Raw genomic sequence first — 22,240 nt, 5'->3', positions numbered from 1 at the left:
ATATATAGGTATCGACGTGTACATCTATTCCCTGATAGGCCGTTGAGAAGAAGGGAACGAGCGTGGAACAAATGGCCGGGTGTTCGTGAGCGAGCATTAGCATATAAACTAGAAAATGTTTTATCACGTTGCGAGCTCGCCAAGTCCCAAGTGCCAGTGAGCATCGCGGGCGAAGGGACGGAGGCGGAAAACATTTAAAAAAGGGCGCAAGTCCAAGCCAGTGCGAATTTCTCAGATATTCCGTGCTCCGTCCATTCGACAGTAATCGCGTAAAGACGAGTCGAAAGCATCCCTTCGTACGTGAGCTTTTATGTGCGTTGAGCAGCGCGCCCGGGATGTGGGGATTCGAACGCAGGCTCTTTGGGGAAGAACGGATAGGCAGAGCAGCGACATCAGGTAAGGAAGTCTTGATGAGGGCTTTACGAGGAGGGGAAAAATTCAGCCGGAGGAGCAGAAAGGATTCCTTCCTTTTTCATCCAACTTCCTCGTGATCGACACTCGTCCCTAAATCTCCCTCAGGGAAGCTGCAGTATCCTTAAAGTCTTATATCAACTGCTCGTATATCGATACACGTGAGCATGCACATTGACTGCGTATATATCACATCAGTTGTTGTAAAATACATAGTAGCATCCCGATACGACGAGATGCATATTTATCGCCTTTTAACGACGTCATTAGGCAATTCTCAGAGCAAATAAACAACTGCTGCATCCGATAGAGCCGGTATCACCTACAATAGGAAGTGTATACATGTGAATGAACCTCGAAAATATAAAATAATGTATCTGCGTGCTTGATATAGTTAGAGGAAAATGGAGAGGCGGATTAGACATTTACTTACATCAAAAGAGATGTTTGCTGGGCTCCTTTCAACTTTTAATGATTTTTTCGTTTTCTTTAGTTTCTTGCCGGCATTTCATGCACGTGATGAGACAGCGGATTCACACGAGAAGGGTGGTAAGTGATTATGGAAAAATGAAATATTGGAAAGAAAATTGGCAAATGACCGAGGCACGACGTGCGTCGTATTCGAACTCAAGATCGTGCGAGTTTTTTTCACTTTTGAACTTCGGACGAAGACGTCGTTTGAAAGCCATCCGACATTTTCATGCACTTTTAACTAATTACTGTAGTTCGAGGAGTAAAAATAGACGGTCTCTGATTCGTCTGGGCCATTTGGAGTCCACTCATTGCTATTTCAAGAACGTTCTTGGGTCGAGTCAGAAGATTGAATATATTCGAGGGGAAGAAATGAAAGTCTTCAGCTCATGGAACCCTTCTGTTCGAGAGACGTGAGAATCGCGTGATTACCAACATATTTACAGTGTATGAGCTGGTTTTGTGGCTTTTTAAAACTCTTCTATTACGAAAAAATGAGCAAATCATTGTTTGATCATTCTTTAGCGATTTGATACACAATTTTTCGGCGAATATGTCCATGAAGATTCTCGGTAACGTACACAGCGTGTCCATCACACTCTCTTTCGAGTATGCATTTTATTTCATTTATTTAATGGTTAGTGTTTATCCAAAGCAGCAATCTTGGCGTCCACTCGAATTCTCAGAGTGTGTCATGAGGCGACTCGATTAACGCCTCCATCCGCAACAGCTCCTTTGCAGGGTTCTTGTATACCAAGAGAAAACCGCGCCACCGAATCGGACGATTCGTATACGTTTCTCCCGTGCATGTTCACAAGCCGTACGGTATCTGTTAATTAAGACGCTTTTGCAAAAAGATCTTTGCGCAATGATAACCGGGCAGAGAGTTAAATGCCTTATCTTATCGCCTGCTTATCGTCGCGCAACGATACCTACCTCCGACGAGATTAATGCAATAATTAGACCATTACTCTGGGCAAAAAGGCACTGCGACGGATACACCGTCAGTACGTACGTAAAGAGGATAAAAATTCTTCAAGTCGGAAGACATTCGCATACTTCGATAACGAGGCGGAGAGGTCACGTTTATTTGCGGCTCCATAACCATATAGCCGCGTACGAGAAGCGGCACTGTATTTACGCTGTTTTAATTTATATATCGAGTGAGAGAAAACGAGGGACAGAGATGGTGAATTCGTTAAGGCTCTCAGGTCCTCGGTGGTATGTAACGAGCGTAGTTTTTAAAAATTTTTTTTATCCTCAAACATGCGCGGACGAAATCCACCGCGGGAAGTCGTAAACTCGATGTGAAGAAAGAGAGAAATTGCAAGAAGGACAGGGTCGTAAACGAGGGCAGAAATCCCTTGGCAACTCACCGCCATCGAAATAGCAGATTTCGCAATGTGCAGGGGGATCTTTTCGGAGCGTTTGGCACTCTGGAGGTGCATCAGCCCCTATTACACTGCCTCGATAACTCTCATCCAGAAAATCATCATTTCGCATCACGACTTTCCGCTTGTTCACAATGTCTCACATTGAACAAATTTTTGTATGTATACTTAGACAGTAAGCCGGATATTCATGTTTCAGAAAGAATTCCATTTCCCTACTGAGATTTTCATGTGGATTTTGAAAGGTGATCATATTCTTGGAAAAGAGCTTATGTCAGAATACCACCTGGATGAATATAGAGAAATGATTACGTCGTGCTTATTCAATGTGAGCTTTCCCGATTCTGCAAAATTCATTCGCAAGGAATGGAAACGTATGGAATTTCATGATCGACATATTCATAGACATTTTACTCGAAAAGACTCATGTTGCATTCAGTTTATCCGCACACTGACACACTATCAGAACACTGATTTAGAGTATTTAACAAAAAAAACTGTCTAAGCTAAAGAATTTTATTTAATTTCCATATTGGAAGTAGAACAATTTATATTTACAAAAAAAATGAATTCACGTTGATACATTATGGATCAGGCTCTTTCAATTGTGTAGTCAATTAGAATTTCTTCTACATGCGATTTCTGTCTGCTGGCAAATAAAAAAAAAAAAAAAAAAAAACAAAAACTTGATAGAATTAGATGCAAAAAAAAATTCAGGCAATAATATTAATAATACGTAATAAAGCAGCTCTCTCTGGATTTCTCTTTTTCTTATTTGGAACGATTTATCGAAAAATAATGATTAAAGTTCAATAGCTTTTTGAGCACTCTTAAACAATTTGGATAATCGAGTCTTCTTTTAAATTGAGTGAAGACAACTTTTACTGCGCTGAACTATTATTGAAGAAACATTGACTACAATTCTGAAGGGCCAATTAGCTAACAGACTTGTGATCTTATTTTATTTCGAGCATGTGTGTTACCACGGTATCCCGGTTCGTTTAAAATGGTATACACTGTGTCAAGAGACTCAAGTCTAATTAAATAAATTCGAGTGAGCTAGGAGAACCTTTCCTTTAAAACAGGGCTCATGTACGATTGGATATTCCTCCGACGACGATTGGACTCACGTGATGGCGTGAAAACGGGAGTACTCTGGCTGACTGGTATGTATTCACACATCAAAGCTCATGCTTTCAGGAAACTCAAAAAAGAAGCCAGACATAGAAAGGAACGAAAAGTAGAGGGAGAGAGAGAGAGAGAGAGAGAGAGGAAAGTGATAAAACGAGTGGAAAAGAGGAGCTAAAGAGGAAGGCACTTTCGGGCTACTTTAATTAGCGAGCCGAACCGACTGATAGGATCGGAAGCCTTTCCTGCGAGGGACTTTTGTGAGCGACAGAGATGTCCACGGCGGGACGGTGGGACGTAGAGATGGCTGGGGCTAATGCGATTAAAGTATGCACTCGCACGAAGACGATCCTACCGGATCATTCGATAGTCTTGGAAGTAAAGAGACGAGAGAAATGTAAAGATAGATATAAGAAAGACGGAGGTGAGGATAAGACTGACTGGAATAGAGAAAGAGCGTGCTTCCAAATGGGATTCGTTTTCGAAATGAAACGACACAGAAAGTCTGCTGGATATTGTACTAGATAGGTCAGCGAGGAATATATTACGTGTTCAGTTGTTTCGATGACAATCGCACAATATAATTTTGCAATAGATTAAACTATACCTGGCAACCTCAAGGTACTAAAACTTTACGATAAAAGAATATGGAAAACGTGTGTGCTGGCTCACATCTTGGGCCAGCTTATAACGATCATGCTAGCAAATCGTGAGAAATAACTGAATGAAAAAACATGAAATTTATTAGTAATTTGATCCTAGCACCTAGCAAATGGTCCAAGATACAATCATACTATGTAAACATGATAAAAAAATATCTATTAGTTTATAAGATTTATTGTCTTCATATGAAAAGATATAGCGCCATCATTGGGTGAAGATATGGCGCGTTCGTGGAACAGTACCAAGGGAATACTGATTAGTACAAAGTATAAACGAGCAATATTCACGTACGCCGTTACTTATCTTAAATTGCTGAGAGAGAGAGAGAGAGAGAGAGAGAGAGAGAGAGAGAGAGAGAGAGAGAGAGAGAGAGAGAGAGAGGAGGGGGGAGGTTTCGCGGCGGCCACGAGAAATTTCTGTACAGTGCACCTGAGAAGGAGGAAAAAGAAAGAGTGAAGAGAAGAAAGGGCCACCGCGAAAGGACCCTCTCTCACTTTCTTTCTCTCTCTCTCTCTCTTGCTTGCACTTCGAAGCTAAGATCTCGTCCGATTCTGCACCGGAGAGTCGGAGCCCGGGTTAAATCGTGATGCAAGCACTGTAAGAGAGGCCGAACTTGCAAGCAGTACCAAGAGCGTTTCGCAATTAACACGAAGTCACGAATAGCACACTGGTTCTCAGGCTTCGTTCACCGCTCCAACAAAAATTATGCAGGCTTTCTACTGGCAATCGGAGTGTGTTTGCTCCTTGTTGGTTCTATGCAAGCGTAGTGATAAGTGTACCCTCCATCAAAGCGGATAATGAAATATTGAATTTTAGTTGTGTTTAGATTTTATGAGCTCTTCGTAAATGGACAACTAAAAAAAATTCAAAACAGGTGCTTAAACACGACCTCATTCCCAGTTGTACAGTACATAACCGTGGGTTGTGGGGTGAAATACTTTTTTGATAGCATATTTTTGAACGTACCGATTTTCTTAGACCTGGAAACGACCCTGTTTCATTCAGATTTTAAATTTATGTGCGGACAAGATGACAGTAGCTGCTTCATTCAATGACAGTTTACCGAAGTCAAATAAAAAAAGTACGGAAGGCCTCCTCGTACAAAATATCTCATGCAACAGGGACCGTATACATCAGTGCTGAATTATTGACGAGGAAAATATTTATTTATCATACATGCACCAATTACGTCGCTGTACAATGTTGAACGATGGAATAAAAGGGAGAAAAAGAAGTTCTATATCGTCACTGAAAAGACACGAATGTCAGATAAGCTAACAAATGTCCTCAATGAATAACAATAAGAAAACTGGTCCAATTTGTATTTCATTTACATTGGAGAACGTGTTCTGGGTTATAATTTATATCGAGAGGGCGGAATAAGAGGAGGCGAACGACTACCTTTCTGCACACTAACCAAACTGGCAAAACGCGAACAAGAATCCAAACCAATGAAACACTCGGCTACATTGGCCGGACCGAATTCTCGATAAGATCAAATTAAGCAAACCGTTTTTTTGTGCGTTCCTCACTTCGAGGATAGCAGGGAACAGAAAAAGAAGGAAGACTGGGACAGAGAGAGTTTAAATGATAATGCAGCACTCATGTACGGTCACGAGGGAGGTTAAAAGACAGTCTACACACTAACAAAAGCCTCCAACATCAATAACTCTTTTCAGATGCGTATTTCTCGGATGAGAGCAATATTTCACGAGCGCACTCGACGGCCCATTAGCTCAGTTGGTTAGAGCGTCGTGCTAATAACGCGAAGGTCGCGGGTTCGATCCCCTCATGGGCCAACTTTTTTTTCTGCACATTATGTCAGAGCACTTTTTTTCTGAGTAGTAAAGTTGAATATTTACTAATTTTATCAAATATTATTTTTGCTCGTGCAGAACGAGTACTTTTGCACAAGAATACATTTGGTATTTCTATTTTTCTGACGTTTGAGAAGCCGCACATATGGAAACAAACTCTCGTAAAAACGAATTTTTATCATTAAATAACTTCATTACTTTTAAAATGAATTTTGGAAAAGTTCGAAATTTTTGACATCCGGTGGTATTAATTTGATCTCAGAAATAGCAATGAAAACCAACAATTAATAGAAATTTGACTGGTATATATTTTCTATATACTACAATGTGTGATGACTGCTGACAGTGCAATGCATGAAGTATCTTTTCATAAATTTCTGTCATAAACCTATTGCATGCTCATCAAGAAACTCGATAGAGTCTCGAGACAGTTCTTCATATCTCAAAACATTAAAAACTTGAACGACATTCACTGCACCACCCAGTATATTTCGCAAAAAAATTTGCGGTTGATGTTTCTCCATGTGATATTTCATAGATAAGTTGAAAGACGTCGACGGCCCATTAGCTCAGTTGGTTAGAGCGTCGTGCTAATAACGCGAAGGTCGCGGGTTCGATCCCCTCATGGGCCATTTTTTTTTCTCTCAGCGTGATTTAGAACTTCCATGAATAAGTTGCACGTGAATAATTTTTGTTCAATAACTACAAATTAGAAATATCACTTTTGACATTTGCAAAATATTTACGATTTTTTCTTCAAAAACGCGTACAACAAGATTTCAAAAACACTATTTGAATTATATCCGGAGTGGTAGTTATTCAATAAAGTTATTTTATTGACCCAAAAGCATTAAATTATTACTGTACATCATAATAATTTCGTAAGACGTCGAGTATTAAAAATGGTTAAATTTTTGTATAGAAAAGTGAGGATAATCACAAAATACATAGTTTGTAGCATTGGTATGGTAATAATTATCAAAACATGTCCACACAATGGCTAGATCAAAAAATAGAAGAAATATGTGAAATCGAGTGATGTATAAATATATGTCATTAATCGTGACATAAAATTTGATACATTCAGAAAATGTGGAGAAGTAATATTAGAAGCAGAATAAAAACGTCTGTTGGAACTTCACACCACATCGGCCCATTAGCTCAGTTGGTTAGAGCGTCGTGCTAATAACGCGAAGGTCGCGGGTTCGATCCCCTCATGGGCCAACTTTTTTTTTCAGTTACAATCATTAAAATTAAAACTGATCAGTTTGCATAGTTTGGCCTTCGAATAAAGACGAAACAACGATTTACATAAGCAAAAAAAAATCGAAAATTCGGTCCGTCGTACGCGAAAGTAAAAACGTGTTTGGTCTGACAAGAGATCCGGCAACTACACGACGTTGGGTCGGATTTCAAGGTGACACTGCGGTTGTTCTTCGTAGTACTTGCTTACAGTCATACGATGCACGGCCACCGGGTAGAATTTATGACCGATAAAGTAACAATAACGACGACTACATCGACGAACGACCATCGACGAGTATTGCATTGTACTAGCAAAATTCAGTACGTCGAGACAAACCAAGGGAGAAAGGTCCTGGAAACGTCACGGATTTATCGTAAACTTCTTCTCGGATATAAAGAAGAGAGTGTAAATTTGAACCAGGAACTGATTTGAGTAAATGTCAATTCGTTCTCCTTTTCGTTCGATGCCAATTTATATTTTATCACTTCAGAGTTACGATGGGAAATTGTTGTCTATCTTTTGACGTTGAATTACCAGTTCATCCAGAATGTTTCGCTATCCGCAGATCTCACAGTAAAAAAAATTATATTAAATTATGAATGCGACCGAAAGGAGCAAATTTTTTTCCTTCCATTGATTCTGTTCCCGAAGATACAACGAAAAGGTATGCAATGGTTCAAATTCCCACCTTTTTCCTTACATGCAATCCTTTCTTTTATATACACTTAGCCATCGCATTGTCGAAAGAATATGCGACGACCGCTGACGACGTGGTTTATGGCAGGACAGCAGAAAGAAGTTCACAGGTGTCTGCGCATTTACGTTCGTTTCGACGGCTACGCGAATGACCAATGATCGTCAAAACTTATTATGGCGTGTTCACCCTTCTTGCATGGCATGCTAAAAACGAAAGAGCCGAGGAACGGCGTAGCCAAGTTCCTGGTACGCGTAATAGGCTTTTCTCGATTTCATTGTTCGAAGAGATTCTTGCAATTTCCTTTCACCTCAGCTTTCAATAGAACGTGGGGGAAAAAACATTACGACCAAACGAAGTACCGAGCAGTGAAAGAGAAAAGATGACAGCTTCTTCATGGACATTTTTGCAGAAATACCACAGTCCAGACGGAAATTTATATGCGTGATACTTTCATCGGTTTGTTCCAAATTTTTGACAAATCTTCTTCGAATACACCTCGTAGCCAATTTTTACAGTCTTTACAGAAACTTTCACTTGTGCGTCGGTGGAAGTTATTTAAAAACGCGATGACGTCATAAAAATAGCATATTCGCTCGTATGAAAATGTGAAATTAACCTTTCTTCACCTCCCATGAAAAACACGAGTAGAAAAAAAAAGTATTTTTATAATTAACTTGGATGAGCCTGATTCAGGGGCGATGGGCGAGAGGATGGAATTTGTCTAGAGCAATCAAAGGAGGGATCAATAATTCATCGCGATATCCAGTGGATTTTCCTGAGGGTATGATATTGCAATAAATTATGTTTGATTTATAATGTCAAACAATAAATTGAGCGTAAAGTGAAAAACGTAAATGAAATAAAAAATAAAACTGTCGCTCGATACGAGCTGTAAAAGAACGTTTCGCTAATGAAATCGTCGAGGAGTGCATGCATAAACACAATATCAACGATAAATAAGGAAAAAAGGGGGAATATGGATAACGTGGAAGGGGCAGAGATTGTGGATGCCCGAGTGCATATAACTCGGAGGTAAAAAGCGAATTGAGGATAAGGGATTGCCGAGAGCCTATACTCGAGTAGCAACTGGCTGTAAAGGACGAAAAAGTTGTGTCGTTATACATTGCGCACATAGGGCGACACACCGCTGCTCGAACGATTTAACGTCTCTAGCGCCTCCTCTAATGGGCTGCAGTTGGAATAGTTTCAGAAAAATGGTCGTCGCTCCCAGCGGGCAAACTCAAATAAATGCGCGTACCGGATAAAACGATTTACTGGTGGGGTCACGAGCGGATAACGTTACCATTAGTAGACTCGCTGTAGTACAATACACCCGCTATGTGTGTGTTATATATTCCTGAAGTTGCTTTATTCACTGGTTGACTCTCAAATTTGTTACTCTGTGGATGCCACCGTCCACGATTTCGACTCCGGTGAAAACGTTTAAAGATTGCGTATACGTGTGGATATGTGTCTGTCAGAATGCTCGTTAGAATTCCCATCACTTTACTTTTGGAGCTCAGAGAATTAAGTCAAGTACATATATTCGTTTGTTTCTGTTGAGTTCACTCGGGTGCAGGGATATTATTATTTGTTAGGAACGAAGAGAGAATTTCTGTGATGATTTGAATCAAAGCTTCATCAGCCAAAACTAAATTTTGCAGAAATGGAATGTTGTCTTTATCAGGGAACATAGGTCAGAAGAATGGAAATCATCGACCCATGAGGTTTAACATTTTCTTGAAGATATTGTGCAAGGAAATTTAAAGAAAATCGTTGATTTGTTTTACATTTTTTTTCGCTTTTCGGTCACATACGCTTAAAAAAAGATTTTATCCTCACACCTCGAATGAATCGTTGTTATTTATCTTCGAAAAATATACTGATATATACTTTACAAATTAATTCATTTACTGATACTTTATAGTTATTGGACGAAAAAAATCCAAATGCACAGCTTTCCAATAACAGGGCACGATTCCTTGATATATTTTATTCATTTTGATGAAAAATTCATGCTGTACCGGCTGCATTTTCTATAGATTGAAAGGAAAACCAATGCGTTGAAAAACATCTCACTAATTTCTGAAAGTTCATTTCCTAATATGAACACTGCAATGCGAACACAGTTTCAACCAATGTTTACGATTAAGTAAAGCTTCGCCTCGGTCAAGCGGGTTCACTACAAACATTCATTAAATAAATGCAAATAAGCAGAGGTTGCAGTTTGAAAAGAGGGTTCTCTGCGCGAATACGATTTATGGAAACATGTGCGTATGTGGCAAGTGGAAACGGGAGTCTGGCATCATATACCCATTGAAACGAATTCCAAAGACGGACTTGAAACAGACATTCATAAACGTGCAATGAATTCCTCTCTTTCCATAAATCCCTGAAATTCGTGTTTATTTTCCAATTGATTAACGTTCAAAAGCCGGAAAATTTTTCAAGCACTGATACAGCTGGTGCGCGTTAACGAGAAAATTGTATACCGGCTGGCGGGGCTTTTTCATATTAAATCTCCATTGATTCGATAGAACTTTATATCCCCTCATCTTCTTAACAAACGATATCGAAAAAATTGGGATCGCAATTCAAATATAGCGAAAGTAAATTTTTCCAATAAACATTTTCCGTGTGTATCATTATTAGTAAACACGGATGCGAATTATTTTGGATCAAGTTACAAAACTTTACATTTTATCGTCTCATTGATGATTTAACAATTAAAAATGCTCAAGTTCTACAATTATGTTTGATTATTTAAAATAAAAACCACTCAGAAAACCCAGTTCCCGGGCCTTCGATGCATAGCACGGAAGGTGAACGATCATCGATGACTGAACTTCCAATTAAAAATTGGATTTTCGAGTCGTCCTCACGCTCAAGGAAGAGGGTTACATCTCTTCATCATGGCTGCATCGACTCCACTATTGAGTAGAGAGAATGTGAAGATATACTACAGAAATGATCCTGTGAAGTATGATCTTAATAAATGCGAGTTTCGACCGAGTTCTTATAACCGCCAGCCGCTGCTTCGTTTGTGAGAAACGGCAACGCTCGTAGCGCCATCTAACAGGAGTATTAAGAAGCGTACGCGGTTCTGGCGTGTCCGAGCAACCGATTCAGTGGTTCGGTGAGGTCGTTCATTCGCGGTTGTGTCATCGTGCGCTATTAATAGATATATAGAACTCTGAACGTATGCGTACTCTCTGACTATAGTAATTGAATGACATCGCGACACAATCGATTGGATTGCAAGTCACAGATTCGAACTGTGATTGAATCATCAGTTAATTAAACAATTGTTTTATTAGAATATCAAGATTAGAATATACGCGTGAAAGTCTGTTTTATTGCATCTAATTAAGGATGTTGAAAATTTTCACTTATAATAATTGATACGAAGACAATCAATATTCGTTATTTCTTGGAATACTGTTGAGGAGTTTCTTATTTAGAAATTTTGCAGAATACTCACTATCTTTACAGGATTGAAATAAGTAAAATTGTGTTTACTAAAAAATTTAACTATAAATTCTATCGTTTTTTTTCGTATATGTACACCAATTATCTCACGAACTCCGACGACGAAAATTCAGTACTCTAATAAAGTCGTTATTAGTCGTTATCGAAATTGAAAGATCGTGAAATTTTCTAATTCAGGGTGAGTACGAAGTTTTCAAATACTCAATTCAAACATAATAATCTTAAAGAGTTTCTCGATCCACGCGTCCAAGTGAATTTCAAAATGAATTTTAAGGAGGGTCGATCGCAACGATGCAATGTTGCCATGCTAAACCACGTTAAAAATATTAAGAATTTCAAAATGATAAGAATTTAATAAAATTTGGTAAATGTATTCTTTAAAAATATATAAGACAATGTTAATTTTTTTAGATTTTTCTACCACATAGCTCTCGAGTAATTGAACACTAAAGTTCAAGTGTATAAGCATAGAGCTTACACAAATACAATTATACATATCTCGTGCATAAGAATTTCGACTTAACGCTCAATTATGCGATAACCATGTGGTAAAAAAATTTGAAAAAAATTGTATTTGTATACTTGATGCCACAGAATGTTATCACCAAATTTGATCAAATTCTGATTATTTTAATTTCGTGATCCATCCTCCTCAAAAGAATTCATTTTGTGATTTTGTTCAGGAATGGAGCCTGCTAAGGCTCGGAAGATCGCCAAAAGGTAATAGAGTGCGAACGTCCAAGAGGGTTGGGCCGAACCCTTGGATGAACGAAATAGCCCGGCAGCGACACGTCAAGGCGACGGTAAACAATGCAAGCATACATTACTTACAGACGGCCTATATCCATGCACGCGCATTGTGCTATTTCGGTGCATTTGCTCGAACAACGCGTCATGCTATTGCTGCACCGTTGCGCTAAGCTCTTGTCGGCCCACATATGCGTATAAACACACATATAGCGATGCGAGCACGCGCGAACACATACACGTACCGTTTGTTGTCCTGCAGCTCTCGAACTCGAAACAGCCACCGCCTAAGCCACTTAGTTGTCAGAGGGATGCGCACGGACTCTAGGCGGCCATTTATCCTGGTCTCCTGTCTCATTGTATTTGAAAAGCGGTCCAGAACAAAGTACCGAACGGAGTTAAATAAAAACAATTGGGAGATTTATCATTCGAATTATTGCTGGGGATCCAGCACGATTATTAATCTTCCAGCATCTTTCACGTTAAGAAATGAGCTCGACGGTGTTCCAAAACTACAGCTAAACGTGGTATTGATATTAATATTATTTTAATGGAAATCAATTTTATTCATTTTCTAAGTCATGTCTTGAAAGGACGGGCCATTGAAAAAAAAATTGATTGATTTAAAATCAATAAGGTGATATTGAAGACTCTTTTTCGATACTCATCTCCAACGCTATCCTATAATTTACATAATGCGACAGGTTCTTTCAATTCTACGGAATTCTTTTTACAACAATTTCTGGGTTTTTCCTCATCCGATAGTATTTCGAAAACAGAAGGAAAACTGTGGGATACCGATTCTCGATCAGCCTGAATACAAATGTTCAAATAATTCTGGCTTTTTCTTTCAGATCCTAGGGAAGCGAAAATTTGTTGCTAGCAGTGCCACTTGAGCAACTTCCACGTATGTATTCCAATATACGTTAGTGGACGTTACATGCTTAAAAGATTTGAGACTTTGGAAGGAATCGTTTGAGCTGTGGAGAACGGATCGACATACGAACGAAGCGAATGCACTCGGCACTCGCCGTGTATACGTGTCGAAACGAAGGGTGTTTTTTAATTCTGCTTTATCCAGAAACGTGGGAGCATCGGATCAAAACGACGAAGAGAGGATGGGAGCCTCGATGGAGAAATCCCGCGGGTTCTTTGGCCGAGTTTGGCGATAGCCAATTTCTCATTTACTTTCAGTATAAAACGCCTGAGCCACTTAACCACAACGCACCAGCTACTCGGTCCAATCTTCTTCGTGTAATCTCCTCTTTATTGGCCCTGACAAAAAGCCTCCAATTAGTTCGCATAACATTACTGTAATTACGGGAAAGAGAGAACCCTGTCGGCCGGATACGAGAATGCGATATAAGCCCCTGATATGTCTGCCAAAATATCCAATCGCTTTTTCTGCCTGCAAGTCTACCCGTATTGCTTTTTTCTTCGTGCCATAATTCAATTGAATAGAGAAAATAATGATTTCAATCGATTTTATACAGTTTCGAGCTAGAGATTTCCAAATTGGGATCCCGATCACTATCCATTGAGCATCGAAAAATTTGGACACTATACGAAAAGCGTTGAAGATTGCGTAACTACGGAGGAAGTTTTGAATTCGACGTAGAGCTAAAGGTGGCTAATTTAATTAATGCATACGAAATATAATTCTATAGTGTTCTTCGTTCGTCGCCAGCGAATGGCTGCTGTAGCTCCGTCTACTCGAGGCAACTCGAAGCTTCCTTCAAGTTTTCCAAAGCTTGTAACACGAGAACTTGAACCACGAAAGTCTTAAAATAGTTCGTGGGTGAAATTCACTAGCAAATAGTCGACAGCGTAAGTTTCACTTTTCAGTTCTGAGCTCATATATTTTCAACCACCCTACCATGGTTGTAACTAAACACTGTAATTAAACACTTCGTGTATTCTGTATTATGTGGAAAGTGGACTAACACAGATAGAAAATGCACACACAAGCCAGCCTCTGCGCTTAGTGATCGTGAATGGTATAACCGGGCAAAATAAGCAATCTGTTTCATTTTAATGTGACAATCCGAGGATCCCTAAACAGCATACCAAGTACAAGGACACGAGATGAAGAGTCTAGTAACAAGAACACACTCACGTTAAAGCTTTTGTTGAAGTTTCGACGATGTCATTAAGGGTCTGTGAAACAGATGTGGGTGTAAAGTGACGAAGAGAATGAGAGAGAGAGAGAGAGAGGAAAAGAGAGAAATGCCATTAGTGGGGGGGTTGGCCGCAGAGCAATCAAGACAGATCAAGGATGTGTTTCGACTCAATCTCTGCCTAAGGTGCTGTAATAGTACTTTCGCCATTTCGTTTCTCTCTTTGAACGTATGCATAACGTATGTATTAAAAATTGAATTTTTTCCACAAAGAGATAAACAAAAAATGTATTTTTCTTCATGCACATAAGCTTGTATGCTGATTCCTCATAAATTCCCGATTATAAAATCTGCTTTTTTGACTTTGTAAAACGATGTCGCTTTAAGGATTGATAACAGATATTCCGTAAAGGGAATCATCGCATGGGTCTCGAATAAATATATAATTCAATAGATAAATCAAGCCTTTCTGGTTTAGTATCATCGAATTCCCCCGTGCGCGGCGTACATAAGATTTTATAGCACTTTGTATACAAGCAAAATTGCCGCCGTCGTCAAAGACCAAGTCCGAGTTTATCTAGTATCAAGGTCCACGGAACGTACGAGATCCAAGTAAAAAAGGAAATAACGAATAAAGTAACGTAAGACAAGACAGAAGAGCGAGAGAGAGGCGGAAAGATGAGGGCCGGAGGGGGGCATATATCGCTTGGAAGCCGCTTGTAGCGACGACGGCGGTATAATCGGAGATTCGATCGTACACGTATATACGCATACTGAGAGGTTTGCCTCTTGCGAGCGCGTATTAAGAGGAAAATAAAATTATTTAAAACACGTGGAATTCGGGCGTTCGCCGCAGCCGTATACACCGGCTGCTCATCCGTGGTCCGCTGTAGGGCCAGAGTGAACCGCAGAAGCTGCAGAAGGGCGGTGGGTGAGAAGCGAAAAGCAGCCGCATTCGCGGTCTCTTCTCGTAGCTGGTACGCTCAGATGGTGGACACACACGTTTCGTCGTTTCTCTCGAACGGGCCCGTCCACTCGACTCACCCTCGCGGATCGTTTCTTTCCGATAGCATTATATCTTCGAAGCTGGTCGAATATACGTCGTCTCTCTTTTGGCTCATCTCATCGCTGCTTCTCCCTTTCCTTTTTCTCCTTTTTATTTTCTCCTTTATTCCTCCTCTTCCTCGCGTTGATTTGCCAGGCACCTGCCAACTGTTCGTTCCCGTCTTTCTTATTTTCCTTTGAGCGGCCAGCATCACCACAGTCTGAGCTCCTCTTCTCCGCTTCAAAAGATAACAATTTTATCCAAATCCCGATAAACGTAATTATATTTCAATCGATATTTTTTTATTTTCCTTTCATTCTTCGCTGCACCTCGCTCGGTGATCGCGAAACGCTCTTCATTTATCATCGAGTATTATCGAAAAAAAATTAACGAGGGTTAAAATAAGGCAGGCGAAACCGCTCGGCGAACGACCCAACGAAATGTTGCGTATATCGTCCCATTATTTCCGACTTACGAAATACATGTTCTCCGAAATTCTGTGAAATCCCATACAAACGTAATTAACGCAATAAAACCAGCACCATTACCATCTAATCTCCAACGAGAATTACGTCAAATTTGCTCTCAAGCATAATGAAAAAAAAAAGAAAAAACACTCGAATCGCTGCGTGTCGTTTCTCTAACCACGCTCCCACACTTAGATCCTACAAACAATGTGACGAATGGTTAGATGCCAAATCGGTACATCAGATGGAACTTCGTACGTATTCGAGGAAGACTCTCGTGGCTATTCGGTAGGTGCGGGAAGAGGGTGAATGTGAACTTGCTCTTCGTGGTATGTACATCACAGTCGAAGATCGTAACCCTGGAGGCCGTTTGTATACGTTGAGATACCGTGTATACTTTAGTGAGGACACGTACACGCGCACACATCCTCGCATCTTTATTGCTTTCTATGTATGGTAAGTAGGTGTACACATTGCCAAGATGCCATAGGACCGAGGTGCTTCTGCGAGGATCGGTTTCTCTACCAGATTCTCAGCTTTCAACTCTCAGCACAAGCTTCCACCACGCGAGGAGCGGCTGCTTTACGACGTTACCCGATGAATCCCTTTCACGCAGACTCGGAGTGTAATTTTATCGGGAGCGAGTGTACGGTGGACTTGCGCATACGGCAAGTGCAAATGTGAAACGACCGGGGAAAAATGTATTATCGGGGGAGCAACGAGCTCTTATTTATTGTCTTTGTAATACTCCGAGGGATTGTTGATGGGTAATGTTTCACGTCATATAATATTTAAAGAGCCTTATTTCCATGCACTCTTGGTAACACCACTGTGATACATAACTACGTATTTGTTGTTTATTCGAAATTGCGTAGCGAAACTTTCAATGGGAAAAGATTCTAGGGTTACACATCTGAAATCTTACGAGGCGACGGCTTGTGTTTTTTCCTCTGAAGGCTCACTGAAATTCGAGTTTTAGGTACTTGAGTTAATTACATTCCAGAGTCGAAGTGATTTTCTTTCGAAATTTTGGAATAATCGTGTATTTGAATAGACATACTGACAAATTCGAAAGTTTGGCTTTGGTATGGAAAGAATTTTCAGAGCATTTGAAAGAGGCCGACATGCAAAAGAAAAGATGAAGCGAAATCGGGTCCTTCAAAGCCTCGCTAGTTATACAGGCTCATAAAAATCCGTGAGGTCAACACGAAGGAACAAGAATTCAAAAATTTGTTAGAATGAGTTGAGGGCTACGAACAGTGTAAACGTTGAAATTTTGGATGTTTTTTGTTTATTTTATAAATAAAAATTGGTTGGATGGGTTTAAATGAAACTTCGTACACATATTCAAAAGTACTGGAAAAAATTCAAAAAAAATTTTTTTTGTACAATGGTGCGTTGAAAATGACACCCTTTGAATCGGCGTTGACAGCGAATCTCAAAAATGGAACATCTCAGGACAAAAAACCAAAAAGATTCTTAAAATATATGCAATTAGTTATCGAATGACGTAGGGGATTTTCGAAACATTGTTTAGAAAAAAAATGGCGACCATTTGAAGATAAAAAATCCCAATTTTTGTGGATGTCTCAGTAGAAAATTGTTGATAGAATAAAAAATTTATCAAAAAACAATTACGTCATGCTAAAAACACATCATCCCTACAAAATGCAATTTGAATCAATTCGTTGGGATAAAAACTCTTTCCGTTTTGTTGTCAAGGTCGCGATTCAAGGGGTGTCATTTTTACAAACGCACCATTGTACAAAAATATACCATTAAAAAAATGTTGTTAAATTTTTTCCAGTACTTTCGAGTACGTAAAAGACGTGTACAAGGCTTCATGTAAATCCATCCAAACAATTTTTATTTATAAAATACACAAAAAATACCTAAAATTCCAGCCTTTACACTGTTCATAGCCCTTAACATAGAATAAGTTTGATGAAATATTTGGACCTGTATGATGGTAAACCCCCAACCAAGGCACCTAGGTGAATTGTAAATTTTCTATACACCAACATTTTGCTTCAAAATTATTCACGTATGGTCGCTACAAGCATGCAGTCTTCCTTCGTCGCCCACGGCACGTATTCAACACCACCGTCCGTAACATACTTGTCCGCGGTTGACGTGGGGCTATTTTTGTTCTAATACTGATTTCACTAATAGTCTGTGACGCGTGACCGGTTTTGCATCATGGAGGACGTTGATGGTGTTGATGAAGGAGTGTGCATGTAAAACTTCTAGAAACAGTATGAGCAGTGAGTCAGTATACGCAAGCTCGGGTTCAGGTGGACGTGAGCAAGGATTTCTTGGCAATGCCAACGAACCGACTAACCGTATAACTCAGATTTACATACGAGGATCTCGTACCAACTGGGTATATGAATAAATATAATGAGAGAGAATGAAATAAGAGAGAAACGGAGGAAAAGGAAATGAATCTGAACGGCTGTCAGCGAGCAAATGTACTCCGCGAGTATCCTGTGCGAGATCTCATCTACCGAATCTGTCTATGTGTATAACTCATCTGCTGGACTATCCGATCTCTTTTATTTTCTGCATCGTCTACGCTCATTTCTTTTTCCGTCAAAGTACAGCACAAACTTTTTATCACAGTCCAAGGAAGAGAGGAATCTACCTGGCGACCACGTAGAAATCTGACTCGTCGTCGCTGTGTGTTTTCGAGAGCCAAATGAAAAATTAATCCAAGCAGGATCGTGTTAATAGTTTCCAACGAAATCAAGAACGAGAGTAGTCGGCGACGTCCCTTTGGAAAGCCTGCTAAAAAGGCGTTCTGCTGAAGGCAATCTCTCGCTATTTCGCGTGCCATTCAACAATTAAATAATTCATTCGTTCAATTAGAGACACCGCAATTCGCAATCCGCGTCCTTATTCTCTCCTTCCACTCAGAACTCATCTGTCCTCGGTCGCAGCTCTATCCGCTCGGCGTTTACGAAACTTTCCTCATTCAATCAGCGCACTTCACGAGGTCCGCGTCAACTCATCTCCGGCTTTAAGTGTATATAGATACTTGCCTCGCTGCGTTTCATCCATTCTCTGATTATTTAATGAATTTCTCTAATACAATAACGAGAGAAGATTCCCACGAAATTTGATGCTGAGACGTTGATTAACCGAGACCACAAACCAAGATACACGAATGATGAGTACAACAACGGAAATACCAATAGCTACAACAAAGTAAACGTTTGCTCTGATTGTTGCCAGGAGGGCTTATCAGCGAAGCATTTGCTCTTCAAGCAGCAAGTACTAACATCATATTTATCTAGTCAGCTTGAGTGATTTCAACTCGTGTGTTGGGATCCAACACGTGGGCGAGGCCTATTCAATATGGCGCAGAAAAGTTTCAATGACGTATGAACTTCTCTTATCCGTCACATTCATTTTCTGTCAAAATGTTTAAAAATTTCGAAAATATTTGTGATTGGGCAGGTACAAATTCTGCTCAACGTATTTTTGTAGAAGGAGAACGGGCATTAGCTGCAAATTATATAATAAAATGTGGTTTAAACCATGAACGTAAAAGCTCTATATTCTTTTTGGATGAACTTGCGCACTCTTGTACAACGCAGTAACATTTTTTTCCCCGGTGGTGCACGTGACGAATATTTTGCGGGGTGCATTTTTTCAGTTTATACAAATTTGTCTTGCAATTGATTAAAATCCACCACTTTTATAAGTGATGAATGAATTTTCCATCCTGAAGGGAAGGATTGAGAGTTTTTTCCTTCACTTGCATAAAAAGTCGAATTTTGATTGTTCCTTGCTTATTTCTTATGTCTATTTGCAGGTCGAACACAGCTGCAACCTGTTTTCGATCTTAATTTAAAATTGTCAACGTATTTTTTCGTCGTTTACCGAAAGAAAATGTTTTCCCGCATCGTTGTTGTTAAGAAGTTGTGCAGTCTTCAAGATTTTAGTAGTAACTTTACACCACAGATCTCAATGTTATGAATTCAGGAATTTGCGAAAAGCTTTCGGAAGAATATGAACATTTGTGGACTCCTCAACATCGCATTTCAGGGCGTTAACGAAGTTGTGGAAGCTTTGCAAGACTAGACGTACACAGCTCTTGATGCAGTTCCTACTTTGGGTCGAAAAGGGACAAGACTGTAAAGAGCGAGGGTTGCGCTTATTTCTCTTCGCAGTCCCTCCGGCAAAGAGACTCCCGCGTGGAATGAGAGATTTGCATGAGAAACCACTTCGTGGTTGCGCTTTCGCTCCCTTTCCCTCTCTCCCTCTCTCTTCCGCTCTCGCGTCCTGTTTCTCTTGGTTATCCGACGAGTTCTCTCGAAGAAGGACCAGAGAGAGTCACACCGAAGTCCTTACAACGGATAGGATAAACACTCATCGTCTACGGAGCAGCGTTACCTCTCGTGTTTCTTCCACTCTTCTTCTTTCTCATCTCCTTGTTCTTCTGTTCTTTCATCTCTGTCCTCTTATTCCTTTCCTGCTTTATCTCTACTCTTTTCCGTTGGTGGCGAGTCGTAGTGGGAGTTAACGTCCAAGAGACCGGACGCAGCATAAGAAATTCTCGGAAAAAAGGTCCGTGCACAGCAGTGGGGAAAGGGTGTTCGCAGCAGTTCGCGGTTTCAAATGTGCGGTGAGCAATATATATTTATACACTTCAGCAAATCCGTGATGAGCTGCCAAAAAGAGTCTTCTGGTAAACGCATTCTGTCCATAAAACTGGTGTCTCGAAATAGCTGCCAACCTGATACTCACCCGTAACCTGTAAGCCTCGGCTTAGCTTCACCAGAAATAAAAGTACGTGGCATCAGCCATTACGAATGAGACCGAGCAAGCTCCAATTCGAATACTTTCGGTGATGCTCACCAAGGACAATGAAAATCAACTATTTTCAATTGTTGCAAGATTTCCTATTGATTCCTTTTTCAATTCCATCTCGTAAAAATAAATAATTATGAAAGAGAGTGAATAAAATGTGACACAGGATTCATGCTCAAAATCCTTTCCCCCAGTTGATTGTCTTTTTCCATAAAAAACTTAGTTGATACAAATTATCACTATGGCCGAAAAAAAAAAACAATTGAAAGAGAAGTTGAAGATCCAGATAAACAGAATGGAGGTGTTGATCCCTGTCGAGAGCTACGAACCTAAAGAACTGAACAAGCACGAAAGACGATGAAAAGATACACGGAGTGAAACCCTTGTTATTATTATTTTAAATAAGGCTGTGGTACGAAAACATCGAGCAAAGAATACTGCGATGGAGGAAGAACTATGATGGAGATATAAAGGGAGGACTAGCAACCGACCAAGGAGCGTTCTTCTTCTTGCATGTATCAATAATATGATTCGCCCTTTCTTTTTGAGCATATACAGAATTTAGAAAATCGAAAGAAAAATAAATTTCTTGGACATTTTGCTGAATTTGTGATTTCGCCCACGACCAGCAGTTAAAACTTGTAAACAATTTACTAGTCAAATTAATTAACGTGTTTGCATTAATTAACGTGTGCATGTTCGCAGGTGCGAGCATTCATCGTACATTACACGTATGTCAGGAGCGTCGATTTTTACTCGTGAAACATCCGCAGGACCAGCAGCAGGTAGATTCGACAATTTGTGCTAGAGGGAAATGAGGGAATGGATCTGCAACACCAACTTCAATTCAATGCGGTAGAAAAGGGAGAACAGAAAGCGAAAGAGACACCGAGGGAGAAAGAGAGAAACGAAGAGGAGAAAGGGGATTCGTCATAGGCCCGAACAGTGTTTGTCTTCGCGGCAGGAGCGATGTTTGCGTTGGTGCCTGCCTCGAGCAGAGCGATGACTGACCACAATGATTGTATTACCGTGCCCCCGAACCACATGTGAATGCTTGTCTGGCCTGCCGAATTTCTGACCCAGGATTCGTGCTCTCCTCCACACTGTGGATTCAGTCCACTACATACATACGCCTGATAAATTATACATTTTGCATTAGCGCTATGCAAACGGTGCATTCCAGCAGAAAAACTCTCGTTACTGAGATATTTTCGTGCCAGAAGGATGATTGAAATGGCCAGAAGTCGAGGGATAAACCAAAGATTCGTACTCTCAGTTTTAGTCACATTTGCGACTCCAATGGCTCTCATTTTTGGAAAAAATGAATTTAAAGTCCCATTCGTGTGTCAAAATGGAACCAAACAAAATGGTTCCATGTCGTTTGAACAGTTGCTCCAGTTCTAATTTTATTTTTCGATTAAAACTGCATGAGGTCAAAAAAACTAGATAGAGAGGCACGAAAAGAAGGCGGATTGCAAAAAATATCATCAAACTTTTTACCGCATGTTTGTATACGCATTATGTATTTTATCCACTTTTCCATTCATGTGCACATGCTATAGCTTTGAGTAAAGTTACGAATACGTTGAGTCTCTCGAAGCTGAAAAAATGAGAAGAAAATGTAAAACGCAGATAGAATATGAAATGAGAATAAAACATGGATTTTTTCTGACGAATAACATGTCCAGCTGGACGAACATACGCTTTCACCAAGAGATAATGAAAGCTAAAGCTCC

General features: G+C 40.0%; 1 protein-coding gene, 1 long non-coding RNA gene and 4 other non-coding genes across 7 annotated transcripts in view; 4 read left to right on the top strand and 2 right to left on the bottom strand.

Annotated features, from left to right (window-relative positions):
• The window catches only part of LOC122409854 (mannosyl-oligosaccharide 1,2-alpha-mannosidase IA-like), a 336,122-nt gene that overhangs the window by 233,369 nt on the left and 80,513 nt on the right, over window positions 1-22,240 (bottom strand). The gene's annotated exons all lie outside the window — the stretch shown is intronic.
• On the top strand, window positions 5,790-5,863 carry TRNAI-AAU (transfer RNA isoleucine (anticodon AAU)). Its single transcript has one exon. It is a non-coding gene; the product is annotated as a tRNA-Ile (tRNA).
• Window positions 6,440-6,513, top strand: TRNAI-AAU (transfer RNA isoleucine (anticodon AAU)). Its single transcript has one exon. It is a non-coding gene; the product is annotated as a tRNA-Ile (tRNA).
• On the top strand, window positions 7,032-7,105 carry TRNAI-AAU (transfer RNA isoleucine (anticodon AAU)). Its single transcript has one exon. It is a non-coding gene; the product is annotated as a tRNA-Ile (tRNA).
• Window positions 10,599-10,814, bottom strand: LOC122410338 (small nucleolar RNA U3). The gene has a single exon (XR_006260913.1). It is a non-coding gene; the product is annotated as a small nucleolar RNA U3 (small nucleolar RNA).
• LOC122409862 (uncharacterized) lies at window positions 11,022-14,601 on the top strand. The gene is made up of 4 exons (XR_006260777.1): window positions 11,022-11,491; window positions 11,997-12,116; window positions 12,323-12,587; window positions 12,915-14,601. It is a non-coding gene; the product is annotated as an uncharacterized lncRNA (long non-coding RNA).

The sequence above is a fragment of the Venturia canescens genome, chromosome 4, assembly GCF_019457755.1.
Source record: "Venturia canescens isolate UGA chromosome 4, ASM1945775v1, whole genome shotgun sequence".
In the NCBI taxonomy this organism is placed as follows: Eukaryota; Metazoa; Arthropoda; class Insecta; order Hymenoptera; family Ichneumonidae; genus Venturia; species Venturia canescens.
The sequence above is the reverse complement of the archived record's forward strand: the minus strand, read 5'-3'. Positions and strand labels throughout refer to the sequence as shown.